We start from the raw sequence: 9,314 nt of genomic DNA on the forward strand, positions 1-9,314 counted from the left end.
AAGAAAGGTCGAACAAACCAATGGAAAGGAAAATGTGATCATCAGGTTAAACAGAACAATGGAAAGGAAAATGTGTTAAAACACATATTTCGGGGGTATATCCTTCTCAAGGACAAGCAGAGAAGAAATATCCATGACGGGATATAAAGAAGAAAACCCTTTAGGTAAGGGGAGAGAAATTTCATGAAATTACCCATACAACGGTGTTTGGATAATTGAGCAAGAAACATTTAGCAATGGGCTTCAAATGTTCTTGTTGAAAATCAGAGTATCACAGACATGCTTCGAGATAGCATTGACATGGTCACTGGGTAAAGATCAGACTTTGGATACTCTAAGGATCCATTAGGAACAATTTACAGAATAAGTCTTACAATTTCCTCATGGAAGAATGGCTAACCTTGCCAAAACGGAAACTATAATAATAGGTCCTCCGGCCAGGTGTGCTAGGCATGACATCACCTTACCGGGTCATATAAAGACAAATGGTATAAATCTTGGAAATATGTTCCAACCATCATATCTGACCGAGTTTCAGATCTGATCAGTGTTAGGATACCTCAGACTCAGGATGCCTGAGAAGAAAAGGTGCAAAACAAATTGACGAGACGACATTGTAAGATTCTCGGGAAATGTACTATGGAAGCGAGTTCCGAAACAAGATTTCATCATTTAAACCAAGCAGAGGATGAGGGGGTAGCTGATGGACTCAGTTGCAATTCATCGAGGTTTCCAAAAAGATGAATTTCCACAATTAAGTGAACGAGGTGATACCATCGGACACACCGAAGTATATAATGAGGTTGGTTCGATGAGAACATCCACAATTAAATATTGAACGAAAATACACCTGGAAATATAGACCAAGTAGGACGATCAAAGTTAGAATGGTGATTCGATAACGAAACTATCGGCCATTCACTTCGAAACAATAGGGTTGCTAGAGATATTAAATTCTCACAATAGAGGTCACTCAACACGGGGGCCAAGAAAGGAATGGTGATGGCGAGAAGCATCCACGCAACAAGAATTTCTTAAGAGGTGGTGAAATTCCCACGATATTCTTGACAAATAAGATGGTAATACTCCAAGGTAAAGAAGAACAATTGTTGGATAGCACGGAACTCAAGGTATAACACAAAACACGAACAAGTTTGTGTTGGAGGGAAGGCAGTATAGTGATCAATGATAACACTAATCATCGAGGGCAAGTATGGTCTTTCTCATCATGAATTCAATTGATATCCTAGAAGAGTTCAGAATACTGATGCTGATCACAACACATTTGTCGAGAGATTTCATGAAGATGTAATCGATCGGCGATGACATCAAGTCAAAGGAATGATGAAGCGAAAGGTTATTGGAACCACGGGTATGACACAAATTCTAAATCAAGCTTGCTGCTCAAGGTGAAATGGTATTACGAGGAAGATCGACGTAAGCTTAGCTCGCGGTCGAAAGTTGTGCTCCGGAAGAAGGACCAGGTAGCACAGTTAAAATCAACACGAATAGATATAGCCGAGCAGGCTAGGAATGACATGATCGAGAACAAACTCGTATGTAAAGAAGATTAGTAAGAGTTGTTGCACCGTAATGTGGACTCGGTTCAGTTATCGGTGTCTTTGAGTGTTTTTAAAAACTCGGAGCCCGTGAAAAATTGGAATCAGTGAGGATGTAGTACTTGATGAAGAACTCATAAGAGGTTATGCAGTTCCGTGATAATCTTGAGATACAGGGGGTAATACTCGACGACAGATCAAAATAGAGGTTGGACTGGGGTATTGCTCTGCAGAAGACAAGTGCTTAAACTTGCACGTGAAATGGTATTTAAAGGAGAACATGGTCGGAACCACGATTGCAAAAGGCCAGATCCCAGATAAAAGATGAACTTATACCAAGGGAATACTTTACTTTAAGAGAAGCTTTAATGGTAAGATCTACATCGTGTCCATGGGCATCAACACAAAGTTCAAGGTCGACTCCCACTTCTTCAATGCATAACCTTTCATTTACTGCTCTACAAAAAAATGATTTGAGTGCGAAGATCTACCTAGTGAATTACCAGAGGAGTATGAACCTTGGTAAATTTTCGAGTTCACACAGATTAAGGAATGCACAGGCTCAACCCATCGGGGCTTCTTAGAAACCTATACCAGAAGCTTCGGGAGTAATTATCACCAGCTCGGAAGCAGAGCATAGTTTGGCCAAATCCGGGAATAGGATTTACCAATGGCATTTTGTATTAGGGAAAGAACTTCCAAAGTGATTGAATATGATGGACGTCGCCGGATAGAATCCAACAAAAGAATCCAATGGTCCTCAAGGGATCTGATGTGAGCATCGGTACTCAACCAGAGGAAGAAGGGATGCAAGGAGATCAGATTATAGAAACAACTGACTGATCCAAAGCTCAATTGCACAGGAATTATGAATTCCATGTCAAGGGATCAGAAGCAAATGCTCTGATTAAGGATGGATAAGTTGAGTAGGCTTAGGGGTACAATCGATGGCAAGTTGATTGGTCGAGATCCAGCTCATGTTTAAAATGACATCTGAGCTGGAAGGATGAATTCTTGGATCTGATTGAGGATCGCGAACATTCGCAACATATTGACTCAATGGAATCAAAATGATAATGACAAGGGATGCCAATAAGATTACGAGACTTATGGGATTAACCATAATGCAAGCAAGCAAGAATTTCAAGAGCAATAGGCTACTCAGGATTTTTGGAAGACCGAATGGTATTTCGAAGACTTTTGCGAAACACATGAACAACTGGGAATGACCAGATGCTCGATAAGTGCGAGGAATTATCCGTAGGGGTATTTCTGCGGTAAGGAACTACAAGACAGTGGCACAAAGTACTCCTGGGGTATCTTGTAATAACAAGATCGACTAGGAATAAAAGCAAGAACGGCAGGTGTAAGCATTTACCCATAGGGATATTTCAGTGGTAGGGAATTGCAAAGCAACGGGCACAAGGTCTCGAGAGAATATCAGAGAGTATCTTCGAAATCTTCTGGTGCAGCCGGCGATCATCTGGACTGAAGAGGCTCTCCGGGAGAAAGTATTTTCGAGAACCTAAAGTTAGACTTTTAGTGAATTCATTAAACCCGAATAGAAGAGAGATCAGAGCCCCAGAGTATAGACGAGGAATAAAAGATTCTAATACCACCCAATGGCGACGTGGGCCCATGGGCCGCACAGCCATGTTAGTAAAAGTTTTGTAAAGTCTAGACTCGACTTTGGCCAAGGAGTGTGGAAGGGGATTCCTACAGGCAGTCAGCTCTGATACCAACTTGTGACGCCCCCGATTCAATCGTACACTAATCATACACGCAAACGTGTACGATCAAGATCAGGGACTCACGGGAAGATATCACAACACAACTGTAAAAATAAAATAAGTCATACAAGCATCATAATACAAGCCAGGGGCCTCGAGGGCTCAAATACAAGTGGTCGATCATAGACGAGTCAGCGGAAGCAACAATATCTGAGTACAGACATAAGTAAATAGGTTTGCCTTAAGAAGGCTAGCACAAACTGGGATACATATCGAAAGAGGCGCAGGCCTCCTGCCTGGGATCCTCCTAAACTACTCCTGGTCGTCGTCAGCGGTCTGAACGTAGTAGTAGGCACCTCCGGTTTAGTAGGAGTTGTCGTCGACGGTGGTGTCTGACTCCTGGGCTCCATCCTGTGGTTGCGACAACCAGGTAGAAGGGAAAGGGGGAAAAGAGGGAGAAAGCAACCGTGAGTACTCATCCAAAGTACTCGCAAGCAAGGAGCTACACTACATATGCATGGCTATATGTGTAAAGGGCCATATCGGTGGACTGAACTGCAGAATGCCAGAATAAGAGGGGGATAGCTAATCCTGTCGAAGACTACGCTTCTGGCCACCTCCATCTTGCAGCATGTAGAAGAGAGCAGATGGTAAGTTCACCAAGTAGCATCGCATAGCATAATCCTACCCGACGATCCTCTCCTCGTCGACCTGTGAGAGAGCGATCACCGGGTTGTATTTGGCACTTGGAAGGGTGTGTTTTATTAAGTATCTGGTTCTAGTTGTCATAAGGTCAAGGTACAACTCCAAGTCATCCTGTTACCGAAGATCACGGCTATTCGAATAGATAAACTTCCCTGCAGGGGTGCACCACATTACCCGACACGCTCCATCCCTTTGGTCGGGCACACTTTCCTGGGTCATGTCCGGCCTCGGGAGATCAACACGTCGTAGCCCCACCTAGGCTCAACAGAGAGGTCAGCACGCCGGTCTAAATCCTATGCGCGTAGGGGTCTGGGCCCATCGCCCATTGCACACCTGCACGTTGCATACGCGGCCGGAAGCAGACCTAGCCTCCCTTATACAAGAGTAGGCGTTCCAGTCCAATCCGGCGCGCGCCGTTCAGTCGCTGACGTCAAGAAGAGCTTCGGCTGATACCACGACGCCGGTTGCCCATATCTTGTCCCACGTGGCGGTTAGTGCGTATAAGGTCAACGACCCAACTCAGATCAAATACCAAGATCTCGTTAAGCGTGTTATTAAAGTAATGGCGAACACTGACCAGGGCCAGGCCCACCTCTCACCTAGGTGGTCTCAACCTGCCCTGCTGCTCCGCCACAAAGGTTCACTCAGAGGGCCGTCGGGACAAACGTCCTTTCGGTCGCAATCCGTGAATCACTCGCGGGTACTCCTACGAGCCGACCCGACTTTAGTCACCACAGGTATCATGTAAAGTATATAAGTATATACCCGTAATCACCTCCCGAGTGATCACGGCCCGATAGTATAGCAAGGCATACGGACAAGAATGTAGGGCCACAGATGGAATACTAGCATCCTATACTAAGCATGTAGGATTGCAGGTAAAGGTAACAACAGTAGTAGCAAGGACAGGCTATGCATCAGGATAGGATTAAGGGAAAACAGTAACATGCTACACTAGTCTAATGCAAGCAGTAGAGAGTAGAATAGGCGATATCTGGTGATCAAGGGGTGGGGGCTTGCCTGGAAGCTCAGCCGAGAAGGAGGGGTCGTCAACACCATAGTCGTACAGGGTAGCAGCTGCGTCGGTCTCGGAGTCTAGCGAGAGAAGAGGGGGAAGAAACAATAAACACAATGCAAAAAAATGCATGACGATGCATGACATGACAAAGCGTGATGCTAGGTGTGCCCAATCGCGGTAGTAGGTGATAGCGGCGAAGGGGGGAATCATCCGGGAAAGTATTCCCGGTGTTTCGTGTTTTCGGACAGATGTACCAGAGGGGGAAAGTTGGGTGTTCGATATGCTAGGGGTGTGTGGCGGACGAACGGGCTGCGTATCCGGATTCGTCTCGTCGTTCTGAGCAACTTTCATGTAGAAAGTATTTTCATCTGACCTACTGTTTATTTTATATGATTTTCTAGAGTTTTAAATCATTTTTAGAATTTAATTAATTAATTTAATTCAACATTATCCAGAACAGTGCATGCTGACATCATCATGACGTCAGCAGTCAACAGAGGTGTTGACTGGTCAAACTGACGTGTGTGTCCCGCTGTCATACTCTGTTAACTAATTAATCAATTTAATTAGTTTAAATAACAGATTAGTCAGGTTAATTAATTAATTTGGCTAATGTAATCAGGATTAATTAAGTTAATTAATTCTTTAACTAACTAATTAATTAATTTAATTATTATTAATTAATTTATTTGTTTAATTAATTTTTTCACTAAAACATTCTGGGCAGGGGCCCACTTGTCATTGGCCTGGCGAGGCCTTAGCGGGCACGCGGTTACGGGCGCGCGGGCGATGTTGCCCGAGCGGGCGCACACCCAGGTGGGGCGGACCCGGCAGGGCGCCGGAGCAGGGGAGGTCAGTGGCCATGGCGAGGCCATTGCCGGAGCGGGGTCCGGCCGGCGGGCGGCGATGGGACTGCATAGGCGGGGCGGAGTGCAGTGGCCGGACGAGGCCACGTCGGGCGCGCGCGGGCCGGCGAGTAGGGGCCGTGGGGAGCGGCGGTGCTAGGCGGGAGCAGCGGTGGTGAGCGCGAGGCCATGCCGTGGGGTGGCGGCCGCCGCAGCAGCAGGCAGCGCGCGTGCGCCACTGCAGTAGCTCGAGGAGCGAGCGGGGCGCGGGTGCAGAGGAGGCGAGGGCGTGAGGCAGCAACGAGAGAGGCACGAGGGCCGCGGAGCACGGCAGCGGGGCAGGTGCGCGGCGTGAGACGGGCGCGTCCGGGACGCGTAGGGTGGCGTGCGCGAGGCAGGAGCGGGCGTTGGCATCGGGAGTGGCCAGCGGAAGGGGCCGGGGACGGGGCGATGCATGTGCGCACTGGACGACCAATGGGCGCACGGCGTCAGGGTGACCGCGGGCGCGGAAGCCGGACGGCGCCCGCGGGCGTGGGCAGCGCGGTGGCCAGGGGATAGGGAGGAGAGGGGAGAAGAGATGGGTTGGGGTCCTCACGGTCGAGTAGAGACCAGGGGCCGATGAGGCTCGAGGGAGGCCGTCGGGGAGGAGGACGGGGACGCGTGCGTCGACGGAGTCGAGGCGGAGGAGCTCCGGGTGGTGGCAAGAAGCGACGGCGGGGTCGTCCTCGGGCGCTGTCGCGCGGGCGAGGTGGGGCTCCGATGCGGCAAGGGATCGGGCGCGGGGTGCCCGGCGATGATGGAGAACGAGAGGGAGTGGGGGGGGGGGTAGTGCGGGGCGACGGGGATGGGCGTCGTGGGTTTGTTCCCCCGATCCAGATCTGGATCGGGGAGGGGGAGAGAGCGACGTGGGGGTGAGTGGGAGCGAGTGGGGTGTGGGTGGTAGCGGTTTAGGGTTCGGCCGGGGGTGGGTGTTAGTAGTTGGCGGCTGGGCCAGCCTGGTTGGCCCCGTGAACAGCTGGGCCGAAGCCCAGCGAGGGGGGGGGGTGTTGCCCCCCTTTTGCTTTTATTTGTTTTGTCTTTTATTTTTTTATTCTTTTATTTGTAGTTTCTTTTATTTTTAGTTTTATAAAAATTACCACTAGTGCCTAAATTTGTATTTATCAATAAACTGCTGTGAGAATAATTCTTAACCCACAATAAAATAGTTTTAGCATTTTATAAATTCAATAGGCATTTGTTTAATTGTTTTCACTACTGTTTTAATTGTTTTAGAGCCTTTAAACATTTTATCAAAGTTTGGTTTCTCCACCATAATTACTTACAATTTATTTGACACAACCCGAACATTTTAGGTTTGATATTTGAAAATTTTACTGTTTGCCTATATTTTAAATTTTAATTTGAATCATTTTTGAACTAACTCGAGTTTATCAACGGTAACCGAGGTGACGTGGCACCATTAGCAGAGGTTTAATATAGCTTGATTATCCGGGTGTCACTAGCTGAGGCCGATATCCTGCTCGTCCATATCTGGCTCGGAATGCGAGCAATTCCAGCTGGCCTGCCAGTCACGCGCCGCGGTAAATCGAGCATACAAGGAAATACGATACGTCACAGTTGCGTACGGCTCGGGCTGTAGTTGAGCGTTAGACGGACGGCGGCAGCGCGCGGACTGTGCCGTGGACCAGGACGTCACCTTTTCTGTCTGGGCCTCGGATTAGATAATGGGTCTAGTTTGGAAGCTGATGACTGAGCCCTTTGTCGGGCCGATAGGCACCACCCAGCCCCTCCGCCCGACCACCCGTGCTAGTAAAAAAATGGGTTTCTCCCGTCTCCCTTTGTCTCGCTCATTCTGGAACCCTCTCGCCGCCGCCCACGATACACAGAGAGTGGAGCAGCGGGGGAGACGAGCTCGACAGCGCCGCCCTGTGCGCAGTCGCCGGAGAACCTTCAGATGGACACTGCGGGCATGGAGTTCCTGCTGGATGCAGTTGACAGGTTAGGATCAAAATAGATCTTTGGTTTCACCTTGTATGATTTCCCTGCCGCAAGCAACGATCTTAAAAACCATATATTTTTCCTCGATATGTGCACTGGTTCTCGCACAGGTTCCCAATAAGAGAGGAATTCGCCGACAACCTTGAGCAGCCGGATCCCGTTCCACTGCATTTCCTGCTGGAGAATGGTGGGAGGAGGGGAAATGTGGATGGTGCAGTTTCAGGCGGTGGATCTGCTTTGGCTGAGAATGTTGGGGGAGATGGAGATGGTGCTGCGGTGTAGGGTCTCACCGGAAACATGCTGCTTCTCCGACGAGGTCAGCACAGTCGACTGACAGGGTGAATCTGGAGGCGTCTGGCTGAACAAAATGGTATGATATAGTATTATATATTTCTAGTTTGCATTTTTGTAAATAGCTAATACACATGGTACTCCCTCCATTCCACAATGTAGTGCCTATAGATATTTGTGGAAGTCAAACTTTGCTAACTTTGACCAAGTGTATAGAGAAAACAGTCTATATCTACAATGCCAAACATGTACATTCTGAAAATATAACTCATGATGTATCCAGTGATGTGCATTTGGTAGTCTAGATGTACCTATTTTTCTCTATAAATATGGTCAAAATTTGTAATGTTTGACTTTTGTAAAAATCTATAGGCACTACATTATGGAACGGAGGGAGTAGTAATTACGGTTTTGCAAGAGGATATCACAGATGGAAAAATGGATTTCATGATAGGCCCCCTGAAATTTTATTTCTTATGTTGAAAAATATAGTGGTGATTGTGATTGTGAGTTTAGTTCTGAAGAATGAGTCAACTTGCAAAATGCAGGCTTCGCCTTGGCAGTGCGCTGCTGAAACGTCTCCAACGTATCTATAATTTTTGATTGCTCCATGCTATTATATATTCTGTTTTGCATGTTTAATGGGCTTTATTATACACTTTTATATTATTTTTGGGACTAACCTACTAACCCAAGGCCCGGTGCAAATTGCTGTTTTTTTGCCTATTTCAGTGTTTCGCAGAAAAGGAATATCAAACGGAGTCCAAACGGAATGAAACCTTCGGGAGCGTGATTTTTGGAACAAACGTGATCCAAAGGACTTGGAGTGGACGTCAAGAAATCAATGAGGAGGCCACGAGGCAGGGAGGCGCGCCCCCACCCACATGGGCCCCTCATGGCTCCAGCGACCTACTTCTTCCTCCTATATATACCCATGTACCCCGAAACCATCGAGAAGCACCACGAAACCCTATTTCCACCGTCGCAACCTTCTGTACCCGTGAGATCCCATCTTGGGGCCTTTTCTGCGCTCCGCCGGAGGGGGAATCGATCACAGAGGGCTTCTACATCAACACCATAGCCTCTCCGATGATGTGTGAGTAGTTTACCACAGACCTTTGGATCCATAGTTATTAGCTAGATGGCTTCTTCTCTCTCTTTGGATCTC

Source organism: Triticum aestivum, chromosome 7D (genome assembly GCF_018294505.1).
Source record: "Triticum aestivum cultivar Chinese Spring chromosome 7D, IWGSC CS RefSeq v2.1, whole genome shotgun sequence".
Classification (NCBI taxonomy): Eukaryota; Viridiplantae; Streptophyta; class Magnoliopsida; order Poales; family Poaceae; genus Triticum; species Triticum aestivum.